The sequence below is a fragment of the Zootermopsis nevadensis genome, unplaced genomic scaffold, assembly GCF_977971745.1.
Source record: "Zootermopsis nevadensis isolate Lab colony 2312 unplaced genomic scaffold, Znev_1.0 Znev_ptg000030l, whole genome shotgun sequence".
NCBI classification, from domain to species: Eukaryota; Metazoa; Arthropoda; class Insecta; order Blattodea; family Termopsidae; genus Zootermopsis; species Zootermopsis nevadensis.
The window spans coordinates 16026253-16052725 of record NW_028259162.1 but is presented as its reverse complement, the minus strand read 5'-3'; the positions used below and the strand labels follow the sequence as shown (position 1 = coordinate 16052725).

General features: G+C 42.5%; 1 long non-coding RNA gene across 1 annotated transcript in view; it reads left to right on the top strand.

Annotated features, from left to right (window-relative positions):
• The window catches only part of LOC147872163 (uncharacterized), a 32465-nt gene extending 7039 nt beyond the window's left edge, over positions 1-25426 (top strand). The window contains exon 5 of the long non-coding RNA XR_015537892.1: positions 1224-25426. This is a non-coding gene — a long non-coding RNA (uncharacterized LOC147872163). The remainder of the gene's footprint in view (positions 1-1223) is intronic.
• Positions 25427-26473: the final 1047 nt, after the last annotated feature.

Below are 26473 nucleotides of genomic sequence, written 5' to 3'. Positions count from 1 at the left end.
ATTTTTGTTCTCTTCTTAGTATCAGTTGGTGAATATAGTGAGTCCAAAAACAACGTTCATGCCGTCATGCGCTGGAATCACAAAGAAGAGTGGACTTTTTATTTCTCAGTGCTCTTGAGTTTTTACCCAGCAATGTTATTTTGTGTTATATCTGCTTAATTTGTTGGTTTGCCCCATTCAGTGTTATGGCTTATTTTCAACAATATCAACAACTCAGATTATGTGGCGTCATGTGCTGAGCTGATCAGTGAATGATGCACTGTAAATATGTATAAGGAAGAACATTTTGCATCACTTGGGATAATATCCAATATTTTCATTGACTAACTGATGAAAACCTGAATGAGTGTAGCTGTTGTGTGGACTGAGGTTTCTTCAGTGTAGTATTCAGACACATTTAGTTTAAATGAGATTTTAATATTGAACTTACATACAATGTTATGTTGGCATGAAGGACACAGATATATGATATGAGTACCTGCACTCATAAATGCATTAACTCCCCCATAAAGATAATCACTAAGCAGGTTTACTTTGTTATTTTTGCCCTGAATGTTTTCTCAGTATCTCTCAGCCTTTGCTCTGGAAATTTTACTTACAGAATTGGTTTCTGTTCACAGAATTTCTAGTTTCAGGTTACATAATGAACATAAAGTTTTGTGAATTAAGGTACAGTTTGACATAAATGTAGTTTATTTACTCAAATAATGAGAAATTTATTATGTAAGACTTGAGGTTCTCACAGCGGTGAGTATGAAGATTTCTGTCTTCTGGGTTATTGCGCTGTGTAGTCTGGTCGATGTTAACCAACGTTTCAGAGGTCATACTGCCTCCGTCATCAGGGCGATGAATATTCATCGCCCTGATGACGGAGGCAGTATGACCTCTGAAACGTTGGTTAACATCGACCAGACTACACAGCGCAATAACCCAGAAGACAGAAATCTTCAGAAATTTATTACTTTCTACTGTAAAGACTTATGTTCAGATATTTTGTCCACACTGAATTTCTTAATCCAAGTTTGAGTATTTTCATTTATAAAACTGTGCATGAAGTATGTGGCGCTGGCTTCCATCACTAGTGCAATAAATTCTCCAGGTATTTGCGACCGCCTCACATACTTCTAGCATAATTTATACAAAATTCTTTTGTGTTAAAATAATAATAATTAGTGTGTATGTTACCCTAACAAAGAATATGATTTTGAATTTGTCACTAGTAGCCTCTGCATGTACTGACAGTGACCACTTCCTGAAATCTCAGAAGCTCTTCCTGAGGATCGTGGTGGTGTTCAACACAGTGACAGGAGTGGAAAATCTAGTAGGAATTACAGCACCTCAAGTTGACAAGAAGACAAAGGCATCAGTTCAGAAGACTGCAGAGGGCCAGTGAATTAACGCCAAAAAACATCTTCTGAATGGATGAAGAGATCAGAGTGGTGAAGAAGAATCATCTTCAAGGCCTCTCCTGAAAGTGCTTGCAGGAACTCACAGCCTGTCCATGGATTCTCCACCGCAGTAACGTATAATTGGACTTTACAATTTGTAACTTTGGCTTACAGGAATAAGCAGTGTAGAATGTTGAAGGAAAAATTTACAGTGGTACTGGGCTCAGAACTTAAAATACTTTTCCATGAAAGCGCCACATAATCTGTGAAATATAACTCATCTCAATTTAATTATTTCAAAAATTACAAACTATGGCAATTCAATTTGGCTTTCACAGTATTAACTCTGTTTGTATCTGTGCAGGAACTATGCTAACATATTACTTGCTTAGTCTACAAATCTGTGCCCTGACTTCCCTTATGCAGTGCCCTCTTATACCCATATACCACCTTCAGTGTCCTGTGCATAAATTTTGTAACCATTCCTTTGTCAGTACCATTCTTCTGTCTGAGTTTCATATCTCAATATTTACAACTAATCTCCCTAAATTTACCATAATTACAAGTCCTGTCCTATTTTACTTCTATCCTGCTACTGAACATCACAGGATTGAAGGGCTGAAAATGCCATTGGGTCTCAGGTTTGTCCTTTGTAAGAGGGTTGTGCATTTCCTATAGTTTGCCATTACTTTCTGGCCCTTTGTCATCTTAAATAGCACAGCAGTATTACAGTTTGCTTGCTTCATAAAGACTTGTTATAACCACCTCAAAAGGGGAGGGCAGTGCAAAGGAGTCTTGGGGATCAAGTGGTTGTGAAGGGACATGACAAAGCAACTGCTTATTAGGATAACAGGTACATATCCAGTGTTTACTGAAACCTTTAACATTGTATGCTGCTTGTTCTCCACAGAAGTTATTCTTTGAGCTCAGATGAACTTTAGGCCTGGAGATGGATATTCACAAACTAAAGGAGAGTACACCATAATTTTATGATGAGCGCTGAAAATAGTAGAGAAACAATCAGGCTAAATTACAGTGGTTTCAAAACCCAAGGCAAAATAGTGGAGACAATCTGCAAAATCTAAGATGTGAAACATTTAGGGAGAAGAAAAGGAGTTACCTAAAGACAAAACATGAACTTGAATCTAATTATAGAAACAGAAATATTAGAGATTTATACAGATTCATAAATGATTTTAGAAAGGTTACCAACCTAGCATTAATGATATTGTAGAGTTCATGCTGCCACCATCAGTAAGGTCTTTTAGTCACAGTGGTCCTAGGTCATGAGTCTAGAAATGGGCAGAGTCAAGTCCAAAACGTGGTGGTTGTGTCCAGTTTTGTCAGGGCTGTAATAGTGAGGAATTGGCCTTCCTCACAGCAGAAGCGCTGCTCGCTGTGCACTGCTAGAATAACTTTCCTTGCTTCTGTCTTACGATCACTTAACTAGTAATTGGTGTTCTATACTAATTTATTCTGCTAAGTGCACACACTAAATTTTTGGAAGCTATCATACTTAAACTATTTGAAACAAATTTCTCTTAACTTCCAACTGATCAATGTTGCACCAGTTTTTCAGTTATTTTGTGAAAAATTAGCTGTTCCAAATTTTAAACAATTTTACAACCAAGAGGCACAAACAATTCTAAATTGTTTCCTTAAGCTCCAAGCAATCGCTACCTGTAATGAACAGAAGGGGGAGCCAGTTCTTCATTGTGCTTTTCTCCTGGGATCCTGGCTTTAAAGTGACGATTGCTTGGGTATCAAAATTCAGATTATCACGTCAGCATCTGCAGGTGTCAAGGGGATGTGAAACTGCTTACACTGCTGATACTACAATCTGTTGTGCACAAATGACCAGCTGTTTCACCTTATCTTTATTATAATATTCCCGTTGTTTCAAAACAAAGCGTCCTTGCTTTGTATCTCCTAACTAAATTTAACTGGGGGGGGGGGGGGGGGGCAAGCAAGGAAACAGACTAATAAAGAAACAAGCACAAAAGTTCTTCTGCTCCTTTTACTTACAAAGCTCAAACAAAGTTATCTTAATTTTTACATTACATATCATATATGCAACAAATTGTTCATGTTGTGACAGTGGCAAAACTTCGTTTTTCATTTTCTGAATGTCCACTTAATTGTGAGCGTTTTTTCTTGACACACTGTATTTGGCAGAAATCTTTATCTTGTTCAGAGCTCTGTAGGTGCATCATTCACAAGGGAATGGTCCGATTGGTCAGGTCAAAACCTCACCTCAGATTTTCTCGTTTACAGAGCCCATTTAGTAATGATTGTACACAAAATTTCAGCTGCTGATATGCTGTGCAAGGGTGTGAAAAAATTGCTCAAAGTTTGAATGTACAGTTAAAATTCATGCCCCACGCACACACGTGACAGCAGCTCACCAAACAGTGGCACGGTATTCACCGTGCAATGGCGTGCATGGCCCAGGCGACGAGAGGGCAGTGAAAGACTTCAGAAATGTCACACATACACATACGTGGTTTATTGAATAAGTACATGCATGGGAACCTTCTATCTATATAATATACAGGTGTTTTATATTGTAACCGTTCCTCTTCTTCTTATCTTTGTTATCCTTGATTCTGCTCTTGGTAAACGAGACACGAGACTCTTATGCTGGATTTACTGGGTTTAAATTAAGATCGCCTCAGCTGTGTTTTAGGTCTTTATTGCAGGCAATTGTTAATTTAATTTCTCCCCGCGATACTGGCAGATTATGCAAATTTGTTTGTGAACAGAGTAAAGTGAATACATGTATGTGTCCGTGATAACCGATTAAATTTAAGTCAAAATAACCTTTCTCTGATTGGTTGGTTCAATACCCAGGGCCAACTTTGACAGTTTACATCGCATGGTGACGGTAGGTCATTTATGCCTACTTTTGCATAAACCCAATAATAGGAGTTGGACCTCCTAGGGGTGAAATACTGCAATGGCCTGTCAAAGTATCCAGTTACAAGAAGTTTTGAACTTCTCGAATGTGGATTTTTCGAAAGGATAGCTGACAGTGTCAAATGTAGGTCTTTGTTCCGCTGACCCTTGGCGACATGTGCGGGTGTGAATGTATTGAAAACGGAAACATTGCTTCATCTTGGATGGGTGGTCTTAGTCTGAGCTCGACCTCCTGACTAGACGATTACAATATGCTGCTTTGTGGAAACTATGCACTGAAACAAAAGACTGAGATAATGACTGGCAGGTTTGGTGTTAAAATGTACCATGGCCATTGTTCTTGTTTCTGCTCTCGTAGGCAGGTTTTGTGGAGTTCCAACACCGTCCACATAGCCTTGTTGAAGTGGGCTTTAGCCATAGATGATATGTGGTCTAGTTGGCTGACGTCTTCCTTGTTTTGCCAGTTGTAGTTTTTGAAGTTTATTAACTGTTACCCGCTCAAAGGGTTCTGGTAGGTTGGAGAATTCATGGTGATGGACTGAGTTTGCTGTACTGCCGTGTATAGATACATAAACTTGGAAACTCTCGCCCAGTATGTAACAGGAGCTTGCATTGTGCAAAATTCCATTTCCTCCAAAAATTAACCGGTGACTGTGTCTAATGCCATTTGTGAAACATTTCGCTTGAACACGCTGTTCTGAGCGGAGACTAAAAATCCAGTGGGTGTGTCAAATCATGATAGGTGCGTAATGAGGAGGCAATAATCGTGTTTTACATAAAGCCATGGCTGCTTCTGCCTTTTGAGATTTAAACTGGATTTGTATCTTGGTGTTGTGGTGCTGTGGGTAACATAGTCAGCTGGGCATAAGGCAAAAGAATTATCTTCACTTAATGAAACATCTGTTTCTATCCTTCTAAGATAGCATTGCTTGGAATCATCCAATATAAAGTAAGGAAAGTCTACTTCAAATTGTACAATTTTTGTGAATTCACAATTTGAATCGGAACAGTGATCAGTTAATACAAAGAATACTGTGTATCAGAATTTATAAATGGGAAAAAAAATAAGTAAGTGCAAATCGTGGCAATTTTGGTAAATTATAACCTTCATATATTTATAATACCAATACATATTGCTGTCAAGAAAACTTGAAAATAAAGTGTACACATCAGCGAGAAGACATGATACATCCTTCAAAATTATACATCAATTAACAGATGATTTTCCTTCAAAAGCATGTTCAAGTTCTCAGATTTCTTTAGGATTTGAGGTTTTCACAGCTATGAGTACGAAGATTTCCGTCTTCTGCGTTGTTATGCCATGTAGTATGTTAGATGTTATCAGTGTATCAGAGGTCATACTGCCTCTGTCATCAGGGTGATGAATGAACCAATTGAGTGTAGAGGGCTAGGTTTATAGGGACCAGACAGTGAGTGGAGTAGCCTAATTCTAGCCAGGTGTCAAGTGAGGCGTGGGTGGGGACCAGTAGGAGAGCGTTGGCGTGTCGAGTGTGTGAGAGAGAAGGAAAGAGAGGGGTAGAAGAACAGCCCTTGAGAGGGTCTCAGGGAGTGCGTCTGGTGAGACATCGGGAGTTAGGGGGAGAATGTGATTGGGGCCCTGAAAAGGGCCAGGCAAAAGAAAACTGGGAATCTTCTTCGGCAGAGGCCTTCGGACTTAATGTTGTGCCTGGCCAGCAGTCTGCTGATGCGGTTGAAAGTCGTTCTGACGTGGAGCAGGAAGGCAACTGAGGCTGGTTTCTCCGGGGGGCGGTGACACCCTTGCTGGTGGATTGAGGGCTCGCTGGATCTGTTGGTCATTGTAACTGTTTTCCTTGAAAGTGGTTCTGGGTACCTCCAGTTTACCCCGCAGACTTTCCTGGTCACAAAGGGCTCTAGCTCTGTGCACCAGGGTGGAAAGTATGGCCTGTTTGTTGGAAAGATGGTGTTGAGAATCGGAATTCAGGTATAGGTTGTTGTGGGTTGGTTTTCGATAAACCTTGTGGCCCAGTGAGCCGTCAGGCTTGCGGTGGATGTGAATGTCGAGGAATGGAAGATGGGCGTCCGTTTCTGTCTCCTTGGTGTACTGGATGCTCTTATGAACACTGTTCAGGTGGTCGAAGAACTCCGACTGCTTGCCAGGATCATGGGGCCAGATGACAAATGTGTCATCAACGTAAAGGAACCAACAGAGGGGCTTGAGGGTTGCCCCATCAAAAGCCATTTCTTTAAATTGCTCCATGAAGAAATTGGTGATGACATGTGGTAGTGGAGAACCCATAGCCACACCGTCGATCTGTTCGTTTGAACAAACCGCCGAACTTGAAGAAAGACAAGGTTAATATATGCTTGAAAAGTCTCAATATGTCTCCAAAACCACAACTGGTAGTAGAACGATAATTTATCAACCGCACAATTGAGGTACGCTACGGCAATCAGTGGGTTCATAAAACTTAAGATAAGCATGTAAATGATAATTACCTGACAATTTATGTTTCTGTAGTCCTACAAAATACGTTTCGACCCCTTTGAAGTAGTACACAAAATCTTCCCTAACACAATCGTACACTTCAATAGGAATCAACGTAATACAGAACGACCGCCCTCGACAACCAGCCATAAAAGTCTGATAAGACACTTAGAAAAATCCTACAAGTCCTATCCCGTATGCATGCCTAAGTCTCTTTAGGGCGTGCGTGAGAAAAGTTCGTTATCTAATCTCGGCCACCTTTCAGGGTGATGGATGTCTTCCACTTGAGCTATCTTATCAGATAATGATGCAAAACAAGCCGCACTATAGTTGCTATAATCCACAAACCGACCAGGTACACCATCCTTACGAACACCATTCAAATCTTCAACCTGTAAATTTTCTACATTATAATACGTACGCCCCAGGAGTCGCAGGGCTCACCAATGGGCACCAAGTTGGAAAGAGACACGACATCGAAGCTGATCATGATGTCCCCAGGGCCCACACAGAGGGACTTGATGGTGTCGATAAATTCCGTGGAGTTCTTTACGTGACGTGGAGAGTGCCCCACCAATCCACCATGTAGTCCCGCAAGATATTGGGCTAGCCGGTAGGCTGGGGCACTGATGGTGCTTACGATGGGCCTGAGTGGAGCTCTTTCCTTGGGGATCTTTGGGAGTCCATACAGTCTAGGGGGCCCTGAACCCCGGGGCCGCGGCTGTTGTAGTCTGCAGTGTCGAGGACGACTGTCGGGCTGCCCTTATCAGCAGGAAGAACTGTGAGGTCCACATTATTCTGGAGGGCTCTCCTCTCAGCCAGACCTCATCGACCATTTCCTCAGGCAGGAAGCAAATAGACCTCTCCACACCGCTTAGGAAGTCTTCAATGGGCAGCACCGTAGGGGCCACTACATATATTAGGCCTTTTGCCCAGGGCTTAGTAGGCAGCATCCTCCAGTGGCCTCTCACTCAGGTTTATCACCGTTTTCTTGATGTCGGTTCGCGGGCCTGGATGTTGAGCTCCGCACAGTCATAATTTGTTGCACTGCCTGACTTTGTCATCCGCTGCAGCAAGTGATGCCTTTTCAAAGGTGATGCGATCGATTAGGTCTCAGTCTTCTTTGGACAGCTCCACAATTAGGCGACGGTGCATGCCCAACAGGGCACAGGAGATTCATTTAACTCGTGCCATCTTTGGTGGATGCGCTCCCATTGTAAGCAGAAACTGGTCCTCCGATAGATCCTCTTGGTGGCCTCGGAGTGGATGTGATGATGGAATTCCAGAAAGTGTGGGACCGTCCTTTGGTCCTTGCATCATAGTAAGAAGGAGAGGGAGCAGAGTCATTTGGCCCTCTCCACTCAAATGGCTCATTCATTGCCCTGATGACGGAGGCAGTATGACCTCTGAAACGTTGTTAAACATATACCATACTACACGGGGCAACTACCTAGAAGACAGCCATCTTCTGTGATAATCATTTTTTGCTAGAGCTTATAATATGTTGAAACGTAGAAGTTAGGCCGTTTGCAAGAGATGCAGAGCAATTTATAGTATTTTTCAAAAGGAATTTAGTTCCATGATTCAGAGTGGATCTGGCGATAACCGCTCACGGTTACATCGGACATCCAAATGTATGATAGAGAGTTATCAGAAAATCTTATTGGGGCCAGTCTTAACGGTGAGTGAAATTCTGTGTCAATATCCAGGTCCATGTTAGAGGATTCTGGAACATTAACTACACCGTCAGATGTATCAGTTTTGTTATGTGAAGTAAAGAAATCCAGATTATAATAATCGAAAAGCTGAATGGTTGGAGATCTTTCTTCCTAGTAATTGCAGTGGAAGGCAGACCATTTCATGGTTCCATAAAAAGGAAATAGCCATAATTCTGGTGAAACGCGTTGTAAAGAGAGGGTACAATGTATCTTAATATTAACATATATTCTCCTTTCCGAATTAGCAGTTATTTTTCGTGGTGAATCTTCTCCAGGAAGAAATGGTCCCTGCCAACGATTAGTTGGCGCATGCACAGGTATATCGATCTCAGCTCTTCGCTCCACTGATTGGGTTGAGCATGAGATGAGGGTAGGCAATTGAACCACGTGGAAGGCATCCTGTAAGAAACACAAACACAGATTAAACAATTGTGCCGTGTTCAGTGCAGGGAATTGAACTGGGTGCAAAATTCCAGCGACTTTCGGCTACGTCACACGTAGAGGTCAAGGGGGACGAAGGCGCCATGTGCTCGGTTACCTTCGCCTCTGACACCCCAACCCAGATTTCTGGATTCTAACAAAATTTCTTTGTCTGTTTGTTTGTAACTGCAACAAAGCTCGGTGATGTTTTGCGACATTCAAGCTCAGGCCAAGCATGAGTCAGAGGTCCGCTGTCCAAGAATTTTCAAATGACAAATGTTATGATTGTATGTAACCACACTCTGACATCGGGAGGCTCCCACCTAGCAGAATCTGAACCCTCGAGGCCAGTGGGTTATTGTATGTGTCAGGCCCAGACATCACCATATGCTATTCAAGATTACAGGACCTCATAACCTGATAAAGCGTTGCAAAATACCCAAAGGACGTCCCTCAGACCTCACACATAAAAGTGCATGAACAACGATTTTCCCCCCCAACAGATTCTTAATATGCCAAATTTACCAAAGTCCTTTCAGGGAATCAGATTTACAAAATGAAGACAGAAATATATATATATATAAAAACACACACACACACATAATTACTAGTTTCATTTTGAAAGAACAGTTGAATTCAACCAATGTATAGTCCAAGAAGTTTCATGTACCCAGGTTGGGACAGTGTGATGAAGTTGTTCCAAATCAACTACAGTGACTGTTCCGAATAAAACTTTGAAAAGTGATCCTGCTATGTCCAGCATGACTCACATCCCACTGGGATGAGGTAGTGTTGCCTTAAATGAAGAATCTCTGCTTCCAACAATTTTAAAAAAAATTCCAACTCTTTTAATTTGTTAACGGGTGCAAAATGTGATCTAAGTCTGGTAATTTCATCCAGGTGTGCTCTTAAAATTTCAAGTGTGTTCTCTAATGCAACAAATCAAAATTGACTATAATTTTCCATATGTTGTTTATCAGAATTTAGTCTTTCTGCTTAATAAAAGTCATGTTGTGAGTGAGGTTAGTGACATTGATAGCATTTCCCAATTCACACGTCATAAGACCTGGAAGAAAGAAAAAGTTTGTTGGTATTTCTTTCCACAGGTGCATTGTGGCTTTTGTCTATCGTTACATGTGTTCTTGTTTACATTCATCATCACTCTACTTGAGTGACGTCACAAGGTATCAAGCGCAGTGTCAGAGCTCGGCCGTCGTGTTTGTACATAGGATCGTACTTCTTAGGCTTGTAAATTTTAACCTTTTGCCATCGTATCTTTCGGTCTTAGGTTATGTCAGGTCATCAGAACTTACATTGTCGTTAGCTGAAAAGGAATTTATGTAACATTAGTTGTCCCCCTTAAATATTGTTGCTCCTACTTATTGTCATTCGTTAACGTCACATGGTAGCTGAATTCTTGCGCGAGTACAGGCCATTGGTGGTCTGTACGGAGTAGTCTGTAGTTAACGTCTGGAGCGAGGCGATTTTGGTGGTACATAATCTCGATCTTGCTGATCGGATTCGGATTTGTCCAAAACTGTACCCTTTCTGACGCAGGGGTGTGCAATATCCTCAGTTGCTCTGGCCTTGGAAGAGAGGGCTGATTCAGTAGGTTATCTTCTTGTGGTTTGGGTACCTCATCATGTAGAGGTCTGGACAGAATGATGACTTTGTCTCGGCAGACTGATCTCGAATGGGATAGGCTCCCACATATTATGAGAAATGATGTCTGAATATTAACAAGTATTTGTTCCTTCTCAGGGTTAGTAGATATGGTCCCATCATGTCCATGCTGGTAACTTGGAATGGTTCCGTAGGCTCATCCCATCTCCCAAAGTTGCTCTGTATTCTCTCCCTCCGCTGGCAAGGGTCACAGTTTGTCACAAATTCGTCAACCGATTGTCGCATTCTTTGCCACCACTAAGTGCAAGTAGGTCATAAATACTGTTTTTGTCTGGGGTGGGCTGCAAACAGTGGGTCATGGTTCATACCTTTTGGGCCAACATATGTGGGAAAACTAGCGGGGCTGTCTAGCATGCTGTCATCTATACAGGACTACATCCAAGTCCAAGAAAAATTCATGTTTACATGTGTCTTATGGCCTTTTAGAAGGCTATATCAAAAAGCATACAGGAGAGTGAGTCTCCTTGTCTAAGACCTTGTCCAGTCTCAAAAGCCTCCGATTGCTGATTCATTATTATGACTGCTTTTCACATGTTCTAGTGGTTGCACCTAGAGGCGACAAAGAACATGCGAGAGAAGGGACACCACAAAGCCCAATCACATTCTTGTTTGGTGTTATGTACTGTATGAAAAGAAAAATGTATCTTTAATAACACATATGACATTTACTTTCAATGCACAAAGTATACAGTTTTCAATTTCAATCTAAAGCAACAAGATAATGGCTGTCATCAGAGTTGTAGAGCCATGTAGTCTCGATGAACTTTACCAATGTTGCAAATGTGCTTCCTGCCTCCATCACCAGGGCCATGAGCAGATGTGATGATGGAACTAGAGGAGGCGTGGGACCATGTCTTAGTCTCTCCAAAGTCGTTAAGTTTCCTACATTAAAGGGTTTTGAATCTGGAAATATAGTGACCAATAGCTTTCCCATACAGTTTCATAAATGAGACTACAGGTTCTCATGGCATTGAATATAAAGATGGTTGTCTTTTGGGTTCTTGCATTACAAAGTCCAGAAGAAGTTAACCGACATCATTTCAGAGGTACTTACTCTCGCTGTCATCAGGGTGATCTTCATACTCGCCCTTGTGAGAATCTCAAATCTCACTAAATCAACACACATACCTAAAATCTGTCAACTTTGTTTTCACATAACTCATTCATTTCCGCTTTGTCAAAATTACAACAGTGCCCCTAAATAGAAGCAACACGGAAATCTACCCAACATCCTTTAACATCCTTGTAGAAGCATGACAATACGAGGTGCGATCGGAAAGTTTCAAGACTGTGTCAATAGAGGGCGAACCGGATGTAGTACGAGCTTCTGCCGCTAGGGGGTGCGGCCTACATTCATAGTGAATCAGTGTGCCAGCCGGCATCATCGAATTAGCATTTGTTTCTTAGTTACGGGAGTTTTGGTAGTGCATTACACCGACCCTCCTGCGATTTCGGAATGGCGGATTTTCATGAACAAAGAGTGTGCATCAAATTTTGCCAAAGACTCGCCAAAACGGCTACGGAAACCTATGAAATGCTAAAGCAAGCATTTGGGGAGTCCGCAATGGGCCGTGCACAAACTTTTGTGTGGCATTCACGTTTTAAAAATGGCCGAACCTCTGTCGATGATGACGAGCGTTCTGGACGACCATCTTCGAGCACAACGCCCGAAAATGTTATGAAGATTCGGCAGGCCATTCACGAAGATCGACGTCGTACCATCAACGACTTGTGCGACATTGTTGGGATAGGCTATGGGACCTGTCAGCTGATTCTAAAGGAAGAACTCCACATGCGACGCCTCGCAGCCAAGTTTGTGCCAAGGCTCCTGTCTGAGGACCAGAAGCAGAATCGACTTCTCGTTTGTCAGGAGCTCAAAGATCTTGCAAGAACCGACCCCAAATTCCTTACTAAGGTTATCACAGCTGGGTTTACGGGTACGATCCGGAAACGAAGCAGCAATCTTCACAATGGAAGAGCCCATCGTCACCACGACCGAAGAAGGCAAGACAGGTCAAGAGCAATGTGAATTCAATGCTGATCTGTTTTTCGACCAGGAGGGGATCGTCCATAGGGAGTTTCTTCCTGCAGGTCAGACGTTCAATGCTGAATTTTACTGTGGGGTCCTGAGGCGGTTGCGTGAAGATGTGAGACGGAAGCGGCCGGCAAAGTGTCGCAACCACAACTGGCTGCTGCATCATGACAACGCGCCAGCGCACACCGCCCTCAAAGTTCGGCAGTTTTTGGCCTCAAACACCATGGCCGTCATCCCGCACCCTCCTTATTCGCCGGATTTAGCTCCGTGTGACTTCTTCCTCTTCACAAAGATGAAAATTCAGCTAAAGGGAATGAGATTTGAGACGATAGAAGAGATTCAGGCAGAATCTCAGATGGTGCTTGACAGGCTGACAAAGAAAGATTTCCAGGGATGCTTCCAGGCTTCGCAGCGGCGCTGGGATTGTTGTGTTCACTCCCAGGGGAACTACTTCGAGGGTGATGGATGAATTTAATACCTGAGATAAGTGTACGGGTTTTTATACGCGCAGTCTTGAAACTTTCCGATCGCACCTCGTATCTTTGACCATTTTAAAAAGTCATTTGAATAAAAATTTTCTTGGATATATCTATCGTCTAGTAAATAAAAATATAAAACGTAAAACGACGTTTCGGAGATGGGGCTCTATCTCCGTCTTCGGGTTCCCACTCAGTTGGGCCCACTAGATAGAGCTAATCCCTATCTCCGGACAAAGTAAAAAAGAATGAAAGTCCCGGAATACAAAAACATCACCACACCATCCATCCGTGGGATGGAATAAATACATATGACCATTAATTTGAAACTTGATGCACAACTTGGACTTCTTCAGAGATGACCGGAATCCAAATACGAGATAAATCCAAACTAGGCTGGCTGATAGGATTGGCAAGTAGTGCCATGTGTGCCGCCTCCTTGTATTTCCTGTAGACGGTATTAGGTTCTGTTAATAACACCCTGGCTCCATCCCAACAGACAATATGATCTTCTTCATACGCATGTTGGGCCAATCTGGATTTCTCCAGCAGGCCCTGTCTGAAGTTATATTTACGTTCCTTAATGCGTACCTCCAGAGGTCTGCTAGTTTCGCCGATATACCATCTACCGCAATCACAAGGGATCCCGTACACACACTGCCTAGTCTGTCTCTCGACTGTTCTGGGTCTCATGGACATCAATAAACCACGGAGAGTGTGGCTAGTTTTAAAAATCGTCATGATATTATAACGGTTCCCAATTCATCTAATTTTTTCTGAAACACCTCTGGCATATTAATCTGGTTTATATAAACGAAAAAGGTGTGATTAGATGATGTTTTAGTGCGCCTTACTTCATCCAAATTTAAGTCATTTTATTAATTTTGGCAATTTTAAATGTATTAAATTGGGAAAGAGTGGCGACGCTCAGTCGTGTGAAAGTATCTCCTACCGACATTCCGTGTAAACGGTGTCGTCTGGATGTCGGAGCGGTACTGGCACAAACTTTCATCCTTCCTCTTCAGAACGAGACTAAGATGGCGGCGCTATGTCTATTTTTAGCCGAGTTATTTAAGTTTGAAATTACTTCGACAGAAACTGTCTGTCATTTGGGCGCGATTGCCTCCCCACACCCGGCATCGATTTTAAAGACGTTTTCACGTCAAAAACATGGCTATCTCCAATGTACCTGACCCTGCAGAACACATAATTTTCTGTTTTTTCTGAAGAGTTACAGACATATGAAGCTTAAGTAATAAAATATGCTGTGTTAACGTATCTGAATGTGGTTGTATGTAAAGAAGGGGTGAGGTTTCAGTAACATCAGTATAAGAGAGAACATGTGAATTTTGAATAAGAAACGCACAGTTTTGTGTTTCAAATGACACTGCGAATAAAAGTATCTACCATGGAACAGCAATACATGTATTCTAACTGGTCAGTTTCTCAGCCATAACGAATATATATGGGTTTTTTTCCTCTATTTGAGAAGAACTTATTTTTAAGTGCGCATTCTGAACACAAGAAATTTCTCAAATATAATTTTACAGGTTCGCACCGTCGCCATGTTTATAATCGTTACCTTGCGTACAATGATCAAACATGCCCGCTGAATTCCAATATGTTTGAAGACAATCTGTCATTGGCATGGCATGGGACCGCCGGCTTTAATTCCCCTCCGAAGGAAGTTGTGCTATGGATTTTTATCATCCCTTAAAAATCCATCGACCTCTTCCGGTTTGAACCCGCGTACCTTGAATCCTGTGGCGACTATATTAACCACAGTGCACTGAGGGCGACAAGATCATTAAAATATTACTTTGCCAAAATAACAAGAGGAAAGTTTATGAACATGTTTTTTATTTAATATTCTTAAATATATAATTCATATTTAATTAGAAACTATTTAACAATTTAAGTGTTTAACAAAATCTAAACAATTTAACTATTTAAAAACAACTATTTTACAAAAAATTAATAATTTAACTATTTAACAAAAACTAAACAATTTAACTATTTAAAATTACTAAACTACTTAACAAACGCGATTAAACTATTTTACTAAAACGATTTAACAAAAAACTTTGTAACAAATTTTCAAAAAACAATTTAACTATTTAAGTACTAAACTATTCTAAATTGGAATTTTAATGATTTCTTCCCAAATAGATACATATAGAGTTCGTCCATTTCTGGGATCTGGAAAGGAAGTAAACATTTTAATCAGAATAGCAACTGGAATAATGGGTAACAAGTATGGAAACACATGCGGCGAATATCTCGTGGTACGCGATCTCTTAGGATGCAGGTTGTGAAGAAATGTGTGACGAAGCTCACGGTGAAAGACACTGGACTTATTCTAGTTGCGTGGACTTTTATATAAATTACAGACTTCAACCTGATTCAGCAGTTTTTGAGGTAACTTCTTTTTGACCGCCTGTTTCATCTACCTGTCATAACCTGACATGGTGTCGTAACTTTTATGTCATGTGATTTCGAACTGCACGAAATGTACGAGTCGGAGGGAGGGCTGGAAATAGGTCAAATGCTTTCATGAATCAGTGTTGGGCCCACGTATTTGTTGCAATCCAAAGGAGAGTTGACACTGACCTCATCGTTAATAAACTGCTGAAGGTCGACCTTTTGAGTGGCGTTCAGAAATTCTTCATCACAATAAGGCTCGTGTTCTGTAGAAGCAGAATCTGTGTCAGAAGGCAGTTGATAGTCACTGCTTCTGTTTTGTCCCTGAAATTCAGAAAGTGGTGGATTAGTGGGCTGCAACCAATGAAACACAGTAGTGATACAACATGCGATATAATAGTACGATGGACATTAATATGGATACTTTGCAGATGCACTCTTTCCAAATGGGATCTGGAGAAAATGTGACAAAGAATTTTGATGTAAACCCAACAGAAATGGCTAACAGGAATAAAAGTTTAATTATAGGAGATTTCAGTGCTCAAGTAGGAAATGACGTAATATTCGTAGGTCAAGAAAAGTGGTGGCGTGTGCATAATTAATGTCCTTATAAATATAAACTATTTGTAACATATCTTTCCTGTCCACAGCCAGTTTATTTTTAAAGAAACAGAAAGCAGATAAATTAATGTTTAAAACTTAGAGCAGAGTTTCAGGGATTTAAATAGTGGAATCTCCTAAATAAATTCCACTGCAATGCGCTCTTACAAACAGGGGCAGACATGCTTCCCAACAAACAGCGGCAATCGGGAGTTTACTCTTTTCATCTTTCGCCTCTGACATTCCACTCTTGTTCGTTTTCCATGTGAAAGCGACAGATGGCAGGCGAGTGAGTTCGTCCAAATAGTAATGACGACGACTTACCTCTGACGAAACGACGTCTTGTGTGGCTGGGAATCCTCCCCATTGATGTTCCTGGACAGGGACGGGAAGGGCGCTGCTGTTCTGCGCGGTATTGGGGCGTCGCTTCCCTGACTGGCGTCTAGGGCGTCTCAATTTCCTATTTCGGGCCCGCTCCCGGAGGCGCTTTTGTTTGCGGACCTCATTTGGGTTGTAGATGTAATCTGAAATCGGAAAGAAGGACATTCAGGTCACAGCATTCCGTTAACGGTCGCTTCTGATCGCGTGATTTGACATGAGAGAAGGAAAATCAGCGACATTCATAAATCATATACGAGGCGCGTCCCAAAAGTAAGTTTCCCTGGGGCCGTTTACAGAAACAAAACACAATTTCATGGAAATATTTATTGCAACAGATACAGCAAGTGTCCAGCTATTTTTCAACATATTCGCCACCGGAATTGAGACATTTGTCATACCGTGGGACCAACTTTTGAATACCTGTGTCGTAGAAGTCTGCCGCCTGGGATTGGAACCACTGTGTGACAACCATCTCCGCCTCTCTGTCATTCTCAAAACGCTGACCGGACAGGAATTTCTTGAGGTGTAGGAAAAGATGGAAATCACTGGGAGCGAGGTCCGGGCTGTAGGGTGAATGATTAAACACCTTCCAGCTGAACTCCTGCAGGAGACTTGCTGTCCGTCGAGCCGTGTGCGGCCTAGCGTTATCACTGACCGCACTTCACAGTCGGCGGGAGCTGGAATAAGAACCTCCATCTTCAACAGCTGCAACGATGCTAATGTGAGAACGCGGGAAGTACCGTTAGTGCATGCGCCATGCTACGTCATTGCTCTATCACGTACGCACAGTCGCTTCGCGCAATATAAGGTTTGCTAGCTGTGGGACGAGTGGGAAACTTACTTTTGGGACGCGCCTCGTATTACAGAAAGACAGGAACAGTACAATGTATCTTTCTTCGAAACGTTGGCATCGAATTAGTCGCTGTGAAAGCTCCTGATAATACAAAATTAATATTTCCATTGCGATTATTAAAACGAAGCAAAAATTAATGACACTGAAGTGGCTTCAAAGGGAGGTCTTCTGGGTAAAGTACTGCCTCTGTATCGAGGTTGAAGTCACTTTAAGACTTTGATGGGTTTTCGCGGTGGTGAGGCTGAGGATGATGGTTAAATTCTGGATTTTGGTGCAGTGTAGACTTGGCAGGAAATGAACTCGAAATATAAGGAAAAAAATACACCTTCTGTACTTTTGTTGACTTTTGCCACTCCAGCTCTGATCGACTCAAATCTTAAAATATGTTAATAAAGAATAAAGCCTCGTCAATAGTTCTCTTACTTAAAATCGCTAGCAGTCAATCCCAAATAAATCTGAATCTGTGATTTTCCTCATAATTCTCGGGTACAATTTTTGGAAGCTTTCTGCTGCTTTTTGATGTTAAAAGAGAATTAATTACTTACCGGGATATTTCTTCTTATGCTCCGCGTCCGCCTGGCGTGCGCGGTCAAAATACTCGTCCTTGTGCACACCTACTGTCTTACACATACAGCCAAGTCTGCAAATAGAAAAGCAGAAGTTGTAAGAACACAGGCAGGTTGTAGGTCGCACCGGAGGACCATCATCCAAGGGCTGCAGCTGGCTAAAGGCAAAATATTTCACCTGTTCTCAACGTAGTAGTCTTGGAGTTGGTCGACCGGGAATTGGCAGAAGGGCGGCTCCGCTTCGGTCACCTCACAGAATGCACGCGGTCGGCACTGACGGTACAATTTTTGGATTCGAGCGGCTGCTGTTCACGTCTGAGTTGTTGTCGGTCGCGTTGCCGCTGCGATTGGCGACTCGGCTGGAAGGCACGCCATTGCTGTTCAACGGTTTGGTTCTTCGACTTTGCTTCCTCGATGAGTTAGTCCAGGAGTCGGTCTAGTTCGGAAGCGTCGTTGATGTTGTCGAAGCGTTGAGCCCAAGCGATTTGACGGGCTTCGGCGGCGATGAGCCGTTCTATGGGGGGCTTGAGCATTCGCGGCCGGGAATGTGTCTTGCGATTGCACCGGCGGCACATCTTCGGTGTTCTCAGGCGCAGGTGTTGCCGCTGCTGGCGAGTGGGACCCTACCTCCGGTCGCGGGCGGGTTGGCACCGGGACATCCGCTAGGGGGCGACGGGGGGCTCGTTGGCCTTCGCGTTGTGGCGTGTCGTGGTAGCGGCCTCCAGCTCCGGCGTACTAGAGGGCACCCCCGGTGACGTCCGGAGCGGGTGGCTTTTAGTGCGGCGCCTTCCTCTGGTGGAGCTTGCACGCCTTCAGCGAGTCAAACACGATCCTGCACCCGTGGCACCGGAACACGAGCCTGTGGAGGTGATACCGACGGACGTGCTTGGAAAGATCCCCATGCCGCTTATAGATCTTCGGTATTGGTGCGTAGATGCGGCAGTGGAATGTAGCCAGCAGCGGGACGTCCAGCTCGTAGTTGGCCGGGCAGACTTATGCGGGTTCTGGGGCCAGCAATGATCCATCCATTGCAGGAGCCTAGCATCTCGGCGGCGCCGTAGTATCTGGGCTGCGCATTAAACTGAACACCGATGGCGCACCTATTAAGCTGGTATGAACAGAACTTTTATTTATCAAAAAGTAAGATCAAATTAAATGTTTTCAGATATATAATTTAATTAGAGATACAAATGATATGTCATTTTTCTACATAATCACCCTCCTTTTCAATACACTTCTCACACCGTTACACCAACTTCTTTATTCCATCAGAAAAAATGTTTTTGGTTCTGCCTTCAGCCAGGAATGCACCGCTTCTTTGACCTCGTCGTCATTCCCAAATCAAAGCGTCCTTCAGGGGTCCAAACACATGATAATAAGAGGGAGCAAGGTCAGGGCTGTATGGGGGATACTGTAAGATCTGAAATCTCACTCTCCGAATGGTGTCAAGAGTTGCAGCAGCTGTGTGAGGGCGTGCGTTATCATGGACGACCTGATTGATGTTCGCCCATTTTTAAACGCATCTACCCACTCGTACACTCTTCTCTCGCCAATGCAGGCATCTCCATACTGTTGTAGCATTCTTCTATGAATTTCACGAGGTTTCACACCCTCCGACCACAAAAATCTGATGATTGCTCGCTGCTCCTCTACGGTGCAAACAGCTAAGGGCGCGGCCATTTTGTACATGCATCCCTAATTAAACATCTATGGAGTAGTGTCAAAACCTTTCATAAGAATGTATATTCCCTGTGCGCTAGTTTTTAATGCCTGGGATATTCGTTTCGTGAAGTGTTCTCAATTTGCTGTTACGTTTTGAAACGCCCTCGTAGTAACAAAACAATTATATATAATATGTCATGCAAAAACTCAGCATTTAACACAATTGTCCAATGGAATTTTGTAGCTTGCAGACACCGTGGCCTTGAGCTATTACCACGGCATTAGCCTTGCGAGACTGAGGGACCCCCCCCCCCCCCAGTCAGGATACTTGCTCATTGTTGTCGGAATCCTGTAATGTGCTCAACGTATATGTCCCTGGAGTAACGAATGACGTCCGACACACAGAGTTTCTTAAATGAGTTCATATACTTACGCGAGCACATCGTCTTCATAACCTTATCGTTCTCGGGGTCCCAGGATCCCAACGAACCGAGAACGATTGCGTCAACTTTAATTTCATCAAATCGCCCACTCAGGGCCCTCGCTAGATCCTGATATTTCTCTATTTTTCTTGTTCTAGCCTCCTTTATGGCTTCCATCCTGTTCTCGAACGGGATTGTGATGTCAATGATCATTGCCTTATTGTCCTTCGCAATGATCAAGTCTGGACTCAGATGTCCCTGTACGGCCTCATTTTCAGTCACAATCGAGAACTTACCCTCAGCTGCTTTCCTGACCCTGCTTACCACTGCGTTATGTCTTCTGGTGATCATATCAGAGTATCTCATGCAGTGGTTGATGACGTGTGGCAGGGTCTCCCTTTCATAACCACATCTTCTGCAGCTTTTGTCACTGTTGGGTTCATTGTAACTCCTTCCGTTCAGCGGCAGTAGATTCTCCAGTCTGCAAATCTGGTGTAGAGGCCCGTTCGGAAGAAGTGAGAGCTCGCTGGGTCGGCCGCAACACATTCCATCGCCTTCCCCTGGCTTGGCAACTCACACAGTCGCTTCATGTGCTTCTCCCTTTGGCTTATTCTGAGTGAGATGAGCACTTTCTGCCTGTGTTTGTCGTGCAGGGTTTTACCGTCGAAGGTCAATGAGGGTTTCGAGTTTTCGAATGCCCACTCCACTTCTTTTCTCGCATTCGTCCATGCACTCGAGATGGCGTTGGTGTTTCGCCTGAAATCGCCCTCATTCTCTCCGGTTAAATAGGCGGCTAGGTCCTGCTAATCTACCTGGCGTCCAACCCTCTTCTGCAGGTGGTCTGCAGATCTTCTAATGCTAGCTCCTTAATCGCCTTATCTTTAGATGTCAGGAACTTAAAAGCATTATCTATCAGATAGTTGTCAGAATCATCTGCTGCCTCCGGTATTCCTGCACTTCCGGTCTTGACTGGGCCGTATATGTAGTCGTTAGACGCCTCTTGAGCTACATTCAAGGTCTTCTTGATGCTGGCCCTAAGATAGTCTTCCAACTTTGTCCAGTCGCCTTTTTGTATCCTTCCTGTTCTCAAGGGAAAGGCGAGCGACGGAAAGAAGAATGCCTTGAGAGCGTCCGTGGTCCCACTCGGAGGTTTCAGCGCCTTCACAGGTCGACCAAGGACCGCGTTGTGGCGGCGAGGTGTGGTTTACAGTGATTCAAGACATGCGGCAAGGTCTCGTACTTGTCTCCGTTCCCCCAGTGGCGGGACACGTTGAACGGTACGCAGTCGAGGCGGGCTGGATGTGTGGACCGCCACTCCGCAAAACGAGTGAAGTCCCCGCTCCGCATGAAATGATTTGACTGCGTCGGGGCACTTCTCACCGCGTAGACCTTGCCCTAGTCCGGCTTACTTAGGCCTCGGATGGCGTTCATGAGTGCGGTCTCCGCGTCGCTCTCGCGCAGGGCAGTTCCGTTGAGCTGTAGCTGGGGCCGCTGGTCGGCCTGATGCTCCTGGTGGCAGTCCGAAGGCGAATCCAGGTGTTGGTCACCTTGGCGCTTTCGCGGGCGAGGTCTCCGTCCATGCGACCGTTGAGATAGTCAACCAGGTCGCATGGCGCATGCGCCGCTCCACCACAATCTGTAACCTTGACGCAAAGTGGCTGCAGCGTGGTTGACCGCAGCAGGCGGAAGCCGTGGACTAGTTGACTTACCTCGGCAAGGAAATTCGTAGGCAGGAGGTTGACTCCTCCCATGTGATTGCTGAAGTAGAGGTGTTCGGCTCCCGCGCGTTGCGGGAGGTTCAGCCACCTTTTCCCCACGGCTTTGAGTTGTTTGTCGAGGCCCGGGAGCGCCTTCTTCTGGACCACCCCGTTTTTCAGGTGGAAGGAGAGGCAGGGCAGGATGAAAGTGTTGACCGCGTCGAACTTCTGCCACGGGGCGAGGAGTGATGCGTCCACCTTGGCAATGTTCGCACCCATCTCCGCGATGGCTTCCTCCGCCGATGGGGCCACGTGATACCCCGTCGGGACGCCGAGATGTTAAGTAATTTTGTTTCTGCCCGTTTGACAACAGTCGAAGGGTACGTGTAGCTGTGGAATGATGTCCCTCTGCGTGCGATTTACACAGTGAGATGTAATTGATCTTATCATCTTAATTTTATTGCCGTAACCCGTGCAATCAGTCAGGAATGTTAATATTCCGCCACTCTTGGTCTCTACATCTGTTGGTTCTTGGTCAGGACACAATACAGTCGTCTGGTTCGACGTAAATCCAAGAATTTCCTTTTTGAGGGGTGTCCATAGTGTTTCCTTTAATTCTACGATCCGTTGGGTGCAAGTTTTAGGGACCAACCGGATTGGTTGTAGCATTGGCATTTCAGAGTCACTGGCCGAATGGCTCGCTAGCAGGGGAAAGTCTAAAATTCATAAATTATAAAATTGTGTCCTCTTTATGTCATTTCATTTTCAATTATCAAACATGCATATATTTGTATTCTTGTAACAATACTCTCTGTATTATATTGAGTCAGGGCACAACTGGTTACAGTATTACCATGTAATATATATTTTCTGTTTTGTTTTTAAGTTTTATTAAATGAAGAGTTATGTTTTGTTCTCCTGATGTTAGATTATGGAACAGTTTTGTTGGGGTCTTTTAGTGGTGGTGTCCGCTTGATGCAGCTCAACAAGTGGCACTTCCTTCACAACCAGTTCTTGGAGTTGATGTATTATTGGAGTTTGACAGTAGATTCTGCATTTTCCCCCCGTCATTTGGGGATGCCTGTCCATTACTTTCTGCTGTTTGAATGCCATTTTGTTTAAGAATATCATTAGTGGTGGGATTTGCCTTCTCTTTTGGCGTTGGCTGTTGCTTTTGTAAAATGTATACAATAGTCGTATTTGTGTATAAATAAGCAAAGAAACAACTATTAACACTATTAAAAAGACACTATTGCCATACGCGTTTCAACCTCAAGAGGTCATCATCAGTGGCATCAGGGAAATTAATTCATTTAATCAAATGGTTTAAAATGGATTTAGAAAATAAATAATGAATAGGGTATTTCAAGTGACACTGCACTAGATGTTGTTATTCACAGGAGTTGAACTCTGCACTTAGCTATGTTATGAATGGGTACTCTTGGCTCTTATGTCTTTCAGAATAGACTGCAGATCTTGAATAAAAGTAGGTGTAATTTTTGATGTTTTCTGTTTGGTGATTAGTGTTTGAGTAATGATGGTAGTGCAATGTTTATTTGAACTTTATGTCTGGTTTTCCAGTGATGTGGCTTTGGAATTGTACTTTTGTGTTATATGTTTTCGGATGTGCTGTATTGTTTTGTACATTGGGAATGCTGTTTCCACTTTGTTCATTTGCCTTTGACTAGTATTCATGTAGCAAGTCTGGATGATTTTTCTCCTGTTGCATCATGTTTTCAGGTACAAGATGGCTTACTTCCTCTAACAGTATGTGCTTGTCAGGTTCTCACTTTGCTGCAGTGTGCACTGTGAGGCCAGTTTTACAGCTGTTAGTCTTAAAATTCTGAACTCTCTTCACACTCCGTAGTATCAGGACAACCCTTGTCCTTTTTGTTTGAAGTATTGGGTTTTTTCTTAAATTGTACATGGTACGGGAATTCACATCTTGCGTTCCAGTACTTGTTATACTGATTGTGTCGTCATATGCCCTGCCATTTGTTCCACACATGTCCAATCTAAATTTCGCTTTTTTCCGACTATTGTCTCTGGCTTTAGGCTCAGCACTGATTGGTGCAGAAGTCATGTCATTCGGATTTGTCAATAGTTCTTTGCCGATCTTTAACATATTACATTGAAACCTTGTGACAATGGACAAATTTGACATGTTTTTATTAAAGTTTTTGCTGCGGGGATAGACACGTTCTTGTTTGCTTGTCACATTGTGATTCCAGTCGTGTGGCAATTGGAACGAGGCGCCTTTAGCTGAAATAAAATACGAAACAATGATTAGGTATGAAATACATACTCTTAGATTATTAGTACAGTATGGATCCTGTTATGAACACTTCAGAGTGGGGTATAGTCAACACAGAGCTGTTCAGGCCAGTGTGCTGGTTGCTTCTTTGTTGGCAATGTTTTAAAGACAGTAAAGTCAAACATAGGCCGGGGGTTGGGTGTTTAAACTCCAACCCTTAAAATCACCTGTATGATATGGAGATCCATCTAAAACATGAATAAATTGTGCAGAATGAAGTCCAACAGAACTTGTGAGTTTTTTAAGGCGAGACCGCCAGTCTCTTTAAGTATGTGTGTTTCCTGGTCTGTTATCGTTTAGTTCTATATGCAACGTATTAAATATTGCGTCAATTAAGCAACAAGGGAAAGAACGGCCTCATCTCATGATTCATTACCATTTGACCAACGTTTTGCCAGTCCGCTGCCCTAGTACTTTTATTTCTAATACTGCTAGGTTTGTGACCTTAAGTGCTTTCAACTTCGAAACGAATCTGTCAAGAAGCTAGAGCTTTTAGCGAAACGAAATAGTGAAATAACGTAACTTCGGACATTGTGTTTTGATACTTGTATATCGATTCTTGGTTTATCTAACACTTATTAAATAAACATATAATAGAAATATGGCGACAGAATTTTTCACAATACAAAGAAACATCAGTCAAAATGTTGACCTCAAGCCTCACACTTAAAATAAAATGCATTTCGGCGAAGTCGTCATATTTCTTAATCTGAGAGTAAACCATATTTATATTTTTTACTTATCTTGGTCGATATCATCAAACCCCTAATATTTCCATGTAACATCTCCAACGGTATCATCCGATGAATTGTATTTTCAATACCTGTGCACTATTCCAAGACTACACATTAAGACAGGACTACGATATTGTAGCCAATTAATTTTAGTTAACACATTGTAAAATTAGAAATGTAGAAATTTTAAGTTGCATAGAATTAAGTATAGCAGATATTTTAATTGAGCTAAAATGTAAGAATGTGTAAATGTCATTTCCTTGCATTGTGTAAAATAGCAAAGGCTAGCTTACCTTTCTCTAAGGGGGACAGAAAAAACAATTAACGGAAATGCAGACGTAGCCATTAGGCAGTCGGCAGAAATATTGGAAACACGAATGAAAAAGTTTAGGAGACAGATCGCGGTCAGAACCGGCGGAACTTTCATGAAGGAAAGAGGTCACTGAAGCCATGGGCAAGGGGACTCTGATCGGGCTACTGATTACAGGTAAGCGCTGAGGCGATGACTCCGAGTATAGTGCGGGTAGATTATTAAATCTTCAAAATTTACGTAACAAAACTGTTGTTGAGATAAAGTGAACTAGCCTAAGTTAGGAATGTAATGTTCAACACAAATGTAAAATTTATGTATTATTTAGTCTTAGAAATAAATGTTGTAAAGTCAAATATCATATCAGCTGAGTATGTTTAAGCTGACGACAGCATCCTTGAGAACTTGCCTTGCTCCATTCCAAGCCACGCTACCAACATTAGTAGGACTAAACCTATCCACAAATCCTCTTTACATAGTTTTCTTGTAACATTATAATAGTGCAGACATATAAATCCGTCTTTCAATACAGTTTACAGAAATAAATGTTTATCTCCACATCTTGTTAATACAAGCAGGATTTTTATATATCAGTGGATTTAGTATAGGAATAACACTAGGGATGTGCTGTTCGTAAGTCTATTGGATTTAACATTAACAACAATAAGTTGTCTCACTTGAATTGTTATCCAAGTTTTCGAGTCCCCTTCCTGACACGACCATCCCTTCCTCCATGGTTTGTCTAGAACTGTGGTTAAAGCCATTATTACTAACTTAAAAGTGTGTGTGAATTGCTGTTAAGAATTAATGTGAATTAAAGGTAAATCTAATAATAAATGTGTGAATTGTGTGCGCATTTGTCGAAAACTATTTAACACGTCAACGAATTGCTGAAGCAAGGAATATGTTTTATCTGAGATCTATGTTTATGTTAAATAATATAATAATGCTTTTGCTTATCAGAATCATGCTGGTGTCTTCTATAAGGCGAATATTGAACATATTTCATTAAAACATAGCCCTTTTTGGCTAATTCAAATTCTGACAAAAGTTTGCTCTGCAATGCAATCAAATCACGAACAGTCTGGCGTAAGTTCGCTGCAATTGTTTTATTGTTACGTAGTCCAGTGTTACCACATTACTTCATCGTGTATCTCTTTACTGAAATTGATATAAAATACTACAATTTTTACTACAAGAACTTTGATCTTTATATGTTTTTATGGTATGTTCTGTAAAAATTAGCCTTTTCAGGGATAAGATAATAAATCACTGAAAATCAGGAATTTACGCAAAAAGTAGCTAATCATTTCCACGTATGGTTATAATGTTGCCTGGAAGTTTGATTAAGTATGTGAATAAAAACAAACTACACGTCTACGTCTACTTGAGCATGGGGGAATGAATGTA